Source organism: Heterocephalus glaber, unplaced genomic scaffold, assembly GCF_053883595.1.
Source record: "Heterocephalus glaber isolate CG9 unplaced genomic scaffold, H.glaber_assembly_v1.0 deba00001795, whole genome shotgun sequence".
In the NCBI taxonomy this organism is placed as follows: domain Eukaryota; kingdom Metazoa; phylum Chordata; class Mammalia; order Rodentia; family Bathyergidae; genus Heterocephalus; species Heterocephalus glaber.
In genome coordinates this window covers 1,036,732-1,044,709 of record NW_028258476.1, presented here as the reverse complement: position 1 = coordinate 1,044,709, position 7,978 = coordinate 1,036,732, and the positions used below count along the sequence as shown (strand labels likewise).

Below are 7,978 nucleotides of genomic sequence, written 5' to 3'. Positions count from 1 at the left end.
TGCAGAATTGAAAACAAAGCCAATGAAGATTATTTAAGAAAAAAAAAAAAAAAGATGGGGAAGCTAGTATGAAATCATCCCCAGTGGCCAAATTAGGGTGTCAAAATAAATCACGAAGTAACAGATTACAGCCCATTGAATAACAGGAACCATGTGTCTAGGAATAAATAGAAAGTTTGATGAAGAATGTGACATTTCCCTAGTTTTCAAATACTGCTCCACAAACATTAGGGGAAAGGGGGAAAGGGCGCCTTTGCAGTGAGCAGCAGAGGACAGGGCCTGCACAGCCAGCTTGGGCACAGGTCAGAACCCTGTCCCGCCGATGGCTCGGAGGGTGCAGTGGGGATGCAGCGTTGCTCCCAAAGGCGTACGAGCCGTGTGCATCACGAGGAGCTAGCACGAACTCAAGGTGCAGACCCCTTACAAGACAGCCTGTTGGGAAAGCCCGAATCACTGCAGTCCAGGAAAGCCCTCTGTTCCACACCGAAGGAGAGCAGAGGCCTAAGGGCTGAGTGTGCCTGTGACCACAAGCGGGCCTTCAGCTGTAAAGATCCTTACCGGGGCGAGTGGCACGCCGGGAAGGGGCCTGGGTGTTGGGTGGCACCCACATACTGACATTAACTTCCTGGGGTTATGGACTGCTTTGTGGTTGGACAGGAGAGGGTCCTTATTTGTAGGAACTGCACACTACATCAGTGAGGGCGGCCCCTTCAGAGGTGAGCACCCAGGCTGCAACCTCAAACCCACTTTTCCCAGCAAGGCGCCAGCACTGCAATTAAACTGAATACTGAGGTTTTAGTTTGGAAAAACAATTCATACATTAATATGTTTTGTCTTAAAAGAAAAACAAATAACATGTGCCATCGGTTCGCCACCACTGCACTAAGCTCTCTGGAGGGTACCTGGAGTGATAACTCACTCTCCAGGGTGAGGGGCTCCTTGTACTAGTAACTCATCTGTAAATCTGTGATTTTAAAATTAACAGTAAAACTTTTTTTTAAAGTATCAACTCTGGAGTCAGATTCTTTGGATTGGAATCTAATCTAGTAATTTGAATTCTTCATGCCTTAATTTTCATATCTGTACAATGGTAGGGTTATGGTTTGGATCAAAAATGTCTCCCAGAAGGCTCCTATGTTCACGGGCGGGAGTTGGGAAGGCGATTAGACCGTGGGTGCCAACCTCATCAGTGGATTAGCCACTGGTGAGCTGAGAGCTGGATGTTCAGTCAGGAAGTGGGGCCTGCTTGGATCAGACAGATCTCTCTGCTCTTGCCCTGCTCTCTGCTTCCAGGCTACCATGAGTTAAGCAGCTTTCCTCACCATGATGCTTCTGCCTTGGAGATGGCTGACCATGGACTGCAGCCTCTGAAACCATGAGCCAAGATAAAGCTCTCCTCCTGTGAGCTGTTTTCTTAGATAGTTCATCATTAAAAGCTGAGTAATACAGGTATAGTGACAAAGTAAGTTTCCCCTCCACCCTCTGAAAGCTCACTGAAACAAATGTATTAACACTGAAGGGATTGCAGGAGTGTGATTACCTACTAGCCCAATATGCTCCGGCAGCTTCCGAATGTACAGATCCCTTTTCTGTAGGGAAAGGAGAATGAGGACTACCCCTAACTTTGAGTGGTCATAAATGATTATTAAAGGAACGGATGGTCAGGGGGACAGAAATTAGCTTGTAAGATGATTCTCTTTAGAATCCGAATGCACTGGGGGGCAGGCATTTCCTTGTTAGAAGGCCTCTCCCGGTGGATGGGCGTGGAAGGCAACTCTGTGCCCTGGTGTAATCTGGTCATAATGCAGTTACCAAATTCAGAGATTTCCTCTACCTGCGCTTGAGGGAGAAGCCAGTAAGGTTAAAGGACAGTCTCTAAGTGTGTCAAGTCACCATCTTTGGGATGTTTTTCTGAGCCCCTTATTAGTCTAATAATCACTACTTTGTAAGGTTATTGAGAACAGTAAGGGTTACATAGCAATAGGGTAACTTAATTTACAAAAATAAGAATCATTTAATTTATCACCCAAAGAGGGATTCTTCTGAGAGTAGAAAGGGTGTCAAATGTCAACTCCCCAAAGGGATCATAAGACAACTTGTTGATCAGCAGAGCTAAATATATTTAGCTCCTTTCCACTGGATGGCACTCAGCAGCAGCATTCACTGCATTTTCGATCACATCTCTTAAAGACACTCACAAAAGGGAACGTCCAGGACTTGTGCAGAGAACGGCAAGGATGAGGGGATAAGTGTGTCTGAAGTGAGGGGGCAGTTAATGGCAATGTGTCTTACTGTATAATACATTTAAAAAATTTGAACACTGGCTATATATTTTAATCACCCCTTGTCTTTTGGATTGGTAGTCACAGGCATGAGAGGGCTTTGAAGCCAGCCCTGGGGAGCACTCAATCTTTTGATGAGCAGCAGAATGCCTCCTATTCCAAGACGGGGCCATTAACCTGATGAGGGTGGAGTCTTATATTCAGATAAATGGACTTTCTAGAAGTTTCTGAAGCGAACAACAAAGACATTTGCACTTCATCTTCCTGGGCAGGAGTTTCCTGGAATTCAAGTCATGTTAACGCAGTCTTGGTTCTTAATCCAATTAAACTACGTGGCCCATAGGCTCAATCCAGGAAGACAGTCATCCCGGGCACCACCAGCAGACACCGCAGCCAGACAGTGTGGGCACTGCTGTCCGTGTTGTTTTAAAATCTCCACCCTGTACAGCTTTGCAGTTTTCGCTGTTAACAGGCTGAGGTTAATCTATTCTGATATATGCCCAGCTTTGCGTTGCCATTGTAAATGGTATCTTCCAAGCCTCTCCTTTCTGAGCTGATGGGCTGAAGCGCAGCTGCTCACAAAATGTCCTGTTTTATCACTGGGCCAAATGCCCAGCCGCTTGGGTATTTCGGCGTTCAAAGAAAAAGGAAAACCCACACCTTTCCGAGTTCCGGGCTCCTTTCTTCAGCCGCCGAGCAGGAGCCGCGGTCGCCTGCAGGGGGCGCGCTGCCACACCCACCGAGGCGGGCTGGCGGCCCAGCGCGCCCTCTCCGGGAGCGGGGTGACTTACAGCACACGCCGCCGGCTGCGGACCGGGGAGGCCTGCGGCCAGCCAGGCGCGTTCCCGCTGGCGCTGTGGCGCTGGGGCGGCGGCCAGGGCGCGGGAGAGGGTGTATTGCGAGCGAGTTGAGAGCAGCGAATCCTCGCATTCCGATCACCGCCAGCATCCGCCGAGCAGGGACTTGGCCTTCCAAAGGCACGCACAAGTGCGGGGTTGCGGTCACCTATTCTAGGTTCGCAGAACCGGGGAGAGGCCAGATGTCCATCCAGCGTCCTGCGCTCCTGGGATGCGAACCCTGCTACGTGAGGCATGTTTTGCTTTTATTAAATATGCCTCAGATAAAGTGGCTCCTCCCCTGTAATAACCACATTACTTCCACAGAAAATAGATTACATTGATGAGCAGCGGCCCCAGCAGCCTGGAGGAGGACGCCGAGGAGGACTTCTTCACCGCCAGGACCTCCTTCTTCAGGAGGGCGCCCCAGGGCAAGTCCAGCGCTGGGCAGCAAGATGTAGAGAAAGAGGAGGAAACTCACAATTACCTCGGCAAAGAGGAAATCACAGAGAAAGTTCAGAAATACAATTTAGCTGTCACAGACAAATTGAAGATGACCTTGAATTCAAATGGGATTTACACTGGCTTCATTAAAGTTCAGATGGAACTCTGCAAACCTCCACAGACGTCTCCTGGTAGCAATGGCTGTATGAACACGATTCATAGCAGCAGCACAAACACTGTCGGGGAAGTTATCGAGGCCCTGCTCAAAAAATTTCTAGTGACGGAGAGCCCTGCCAAGTTTGCACTTTATAAGCATTGTCACAGGAAAGACCAAGTCTATGCCTGCAAGCTCTCAGACCGAGAACATCCTCTCTACCTGCGTTTGGTAGCAGGGCCCAGAACCAACACTCTTAGTTTTGTTCTTTGTCAACATGAAATTGGAGAGTGGGAAGCTTTCAGCCTTCCAGAACTGGAGAATTTCTTGCGCATCTTGGATAAGGAGGAAGATGAGCAGTTGTAGAACCTGAAGAGGCGCTACACAGCCTACAGACATAAGCTGGAAGAAGCCCTGGGCAAGGTGTGGAAGCCCAGCTAACGTGCAGGCGCCCTGCTGGGAAGGCAAGGCTTGGGACCTCTGTATAAAGGAGCAGCAAGTGCCTTTCTGCTCGGAGAGCTGTCTTCGTGCCCCAACGCTAGGGTCATCCCCTTTTATCTCTAGAGTTAGTTCCCAGCCCCTGGCCACAGGCATCCTGCACCCCTTCATGTCCCTAGTGAGGGGCCCTGCAAGCTTGTTCTGTTACAGCACCGCGGCGTTACCTCTTGCAAGCTGTGAACCTGCAATCATCAGGAACATCCTAGAGTGCTTGGAAGCATGAACTCTGGGTTGATTTTTCTTTATTTTCTTCTAGTTATTTTAATTACGTGATGGTGATGTTAAGCTTAAGGATGTGCAAACAAGTTTTTTAAAACTTAACAAGGGATCTCTCTGAATACTTGTTCTATGTTGAAACTACCTGTTTGGTTTTTATTTTCTGTCAGAGGAAACCATCCATGTGAACCAAAGGGCAGAGGAATCTAGGGACTGTGGGGAATTGGGGAAGGATGTTGGAGGAGTTGGATTTAAAAACGTACCGAGCAAGTTTAGAAGAAGGCTGTGTGGAAGTGAAAGCTCTGAGGGCCACTGAGGAAGGTGGTAAGGCTGGCACAGTGGTGGTAGGGGAGCCAAGTGTATTGCTTGAAAATGAGGTAAAATTGTTCAGTGTTGAGATGTTAAGCCCATTCTAGGATTGCTTGATTTCCTGTTGGGTATAATGTGGAGGTGGAGCCAAAGAGGTAGGAACTCAACCCAAGAAGGACCCATGAACTGTGCAGTTAACTGGACACTGAGGCAGGTGGAGGTGGGCCCCATACAGCTGGATCTGGCCCCCTTCATGTGAGACCCCAATTCCGCCCTCTTGGAGTGGAAGGTCTTACTGTTGTAGCAGCTCTGGATAAGTGGTCCCTGACCCATGGCTGACTCCTTAAATTGCATGGATTTCCCCACAGAGGTTGTTTTCCAAGTTGAAAATGAGTTTAGGGTAGGGTAGCTGTTTTCTCCTTGTTAGCTAGAAAGTTTATCAACTGCAGAGCTCACTTCAAATTTGTGACAATCACTCCCTCCCCCTTTTATTCTACCCTTTTTTCTCCTTCCCTTTTTTCTTCCTTCCCTTCTCTTTTCTTAACTCTCTCCCTCTGCTTTTCCCTCTCCCTTTCTAAGTTACAATCTGTTCTTGGCCTGGGGATTTAGCTCAGTGGTTCCAGCGCCTGCCTCGTAAGCACAAGGTCCGGAGTTCGATCCCCGGCACCAAAAAAAAAAAGTGAACAGTCTGTTCTCACATAATGTAGAACAGGGATTTTAAAGACTCAATACTCCCATGTCATCCTCAGTTCTAAAGGACTTGACTGCAAGTAGGGGGCCCCAAGGAAGGAGGAAAATCCATACCCGCTGACCAGGCAACAGGTGTTCATCATGGAACTATTTTAACAAAAGTGCATGTTCCTTCCAACCAAAGAAATGCATGTGCAATAAAAAGCCTTAAAAACAGGTGAAATAAACCTCATTTTCTGAGCGACTTACAAACCTGAGAACAGAGGGGAAGGTGTGCAGTGGTTCCAGAGGGGCCTTACAGTCAGTCTGGTTTTAGTCTAGATTTTTTTTTTAATAAATTCCCAAGGAATTGTTAACACTTTGGTGACACCTAATGGATTCTTTGTGAAGTTCCAAGGTGCTTTGGTTCTTTCCTTAAGTGAACTGTGCCTTTTATTGCATTTCTGTTTCCTCTTGGTGTCTCTTCTAACTTTTTAGAGACTGGCTATCTTGTTGGAGGCAGATGTAAGTGTTGGTTGTGCTGTGCCACACAAGCTACCGAGACAATCAGATCTTCCTAGGCTTTTAAGAAAAAAACGGGGGGAAAAAAGAGTAGAACTAGCTATAAAATATGTATGGCACATCTTGTTTAATTTTGCATGTGACTTCTATTTAGTGCATTAATGAGGTTTTAGTGACATTGTCATCCAACACTTTACCTTTATTGTTCAGGGACTGCCTTCATGACTTTTATACTAGTTTTACTATTCATACTATAGCTTGGGTTTGAGTATACTATTATCAACTACCTGGTCTTTTAATTACTTGTCCCAGTAAACTTATAGTTTGTGAAGCATTTGCTTCTCAGATTAAGACACTGTTAGAACCTAAAGTAGTAGCTGATGGGTATCTGTGAATTTTTTTTTTTAAGTAGATTGATTGTCTAGAATAGGCATCCTCGTCTATATTTTTCCAGAACCTCACTCACTGTCATGTGCACTACAAGTTGCAATTTGGAAACTTTACTGTATTGAAACCTTGTCAATTCATAGTTCTTGAAGACTGATGTTCTTTCCCAAACACTGGTTACTGCAGCAGCATTTTTAATGTGTAAAAGGAGGAAAAAGGCCCCTGAGGCCAAAGTTATTTTATTAAAAAATCATTGTACAAATCCTTGTGTTAAATTAAAACTAAACTTTGCTGTAATACTGTTTTCTCTTCAAAATGTGATGGTACAGGAAAGGTGTTAAATGAAGGGGTAGTATTACAGGGGAGCATTTTAAATTACACAGGTTAAAAAGTTATAATATTTATAATTTTGATGTTTTATTTTTGTAGGGAAGATTTTCTCCCCTAAAACTGTTTCTTGAATGGCAAAATGATTTCCATTATTAAAAGTTGAAGTTGTTAGTTGAAAAAAAAAAAAAAAAGAAAATAGATTACATTGTTCTTCCGGGAGTGCCTGGTGCCAGCAGCTGAATTCTTTTAAATTTTTCCCAAAAACCCTGAAGATTCTCTAAAAAGAGTTGTGTTGTTTACCCTTAGGACATGAGGAGAAACTGGAAACCAAGAACTCAGTAACAACTTGCTGCTCTCCACTCGGAGTGCCGAACAGTGATGAGGGAGAACTTGCACGATGCCTTGGAACCCTCCGGACTGAGGCCGCATCAGTCTGTAGCAGGAGCAGCTGTCCTATTTCTCCTGTTCTGGGTGAGAGTCTTCCTGAAAATGTTTTTTCCACATAGAAGGATATTTTGCTTACAATCTTCCTTAATTTCTTCCCCTGATAATTTAAAAGATAGCTCTAAATATGGACCTACATTTAAGAAGATATTTTTCTCCTTTTGAAAAAAAAAAAAAGTCAAGGGATGTTTGGTTAGACATTTGAGGCTTTTAGTTTTGGAGACAAGTAGAAAATAAGTTTCCACTAAGTTAATCTAGAAACTTAAATTTATATTCATCAAGCAAGTTCAAGTTAAGGCCAGGTGTGGTGGTGCATGTCTTTAATCCCAGCACTCGGGAGGCTGAGGCAGGAGGATTGCAAAAGTTCCAGGCCAGTCTGTGCTACATAGCGATTTCAAGGCCAGCCTGAACTATATAGGGAGACCCTGCCTAATAGACAGAGGAGGAGGAGGAGGAGGAGGAGGAGGAGGAGGAGGCAGCTTAAAGTTAAACTACAGAACATAATTACTTCAACCTGTAAAGATTTTTCATAATGTTTTATTTAAGCAATCTTTTAGGAACTATCTGTTGTTTCAAAGAAAGTTTTGTTCAAATACACAGTCTCTTCTACTTTATGGCAACTGTCCTGTTTCTCTTAAATTTGTTGGTATTGGGGATCGAACTCAGGACCTTGTGCTTTTGAGGCAGGTGCCGGAACCACTGAGCTAAATCCCCGGCTGGAAAGAGAATTTTAGTATCATTTAAATCTACTTTTTTACTATTTCAAGAAATAGTGATCACCTGTAATCCCAGCACTCAGGAGGCTGAGGCAGGAGGGTCACTGTACGTTCAAGGCCAGCCTGGGCTCCACAATGAGTTCAAGACTAGTCTGAGGGAATGAGATCCTG

The 7,978-nt window shown here is 45.2% G+C and overlaps 1 pseudogene across 1 annotated transcript; it reads left to right on the top strand.

Moving 5' to 3' along the window:
• The first annotated feature begins 3,123 nt into the window (after positions 1-3,123).
• LOC147820809 (ras association domain-containing protein 3 pseudogene) lies at positions 3,124-6,923 on the top strand (annotated as a pseudogene). The gene has a single exon (XR_015448173.1). The product of XR_015448173.1 is annotated as a ras association domain-containing protein 3 pseudogene (transcript).
• Positions 6,924-7,978: the final 1,055 nt, after the last annotated feature.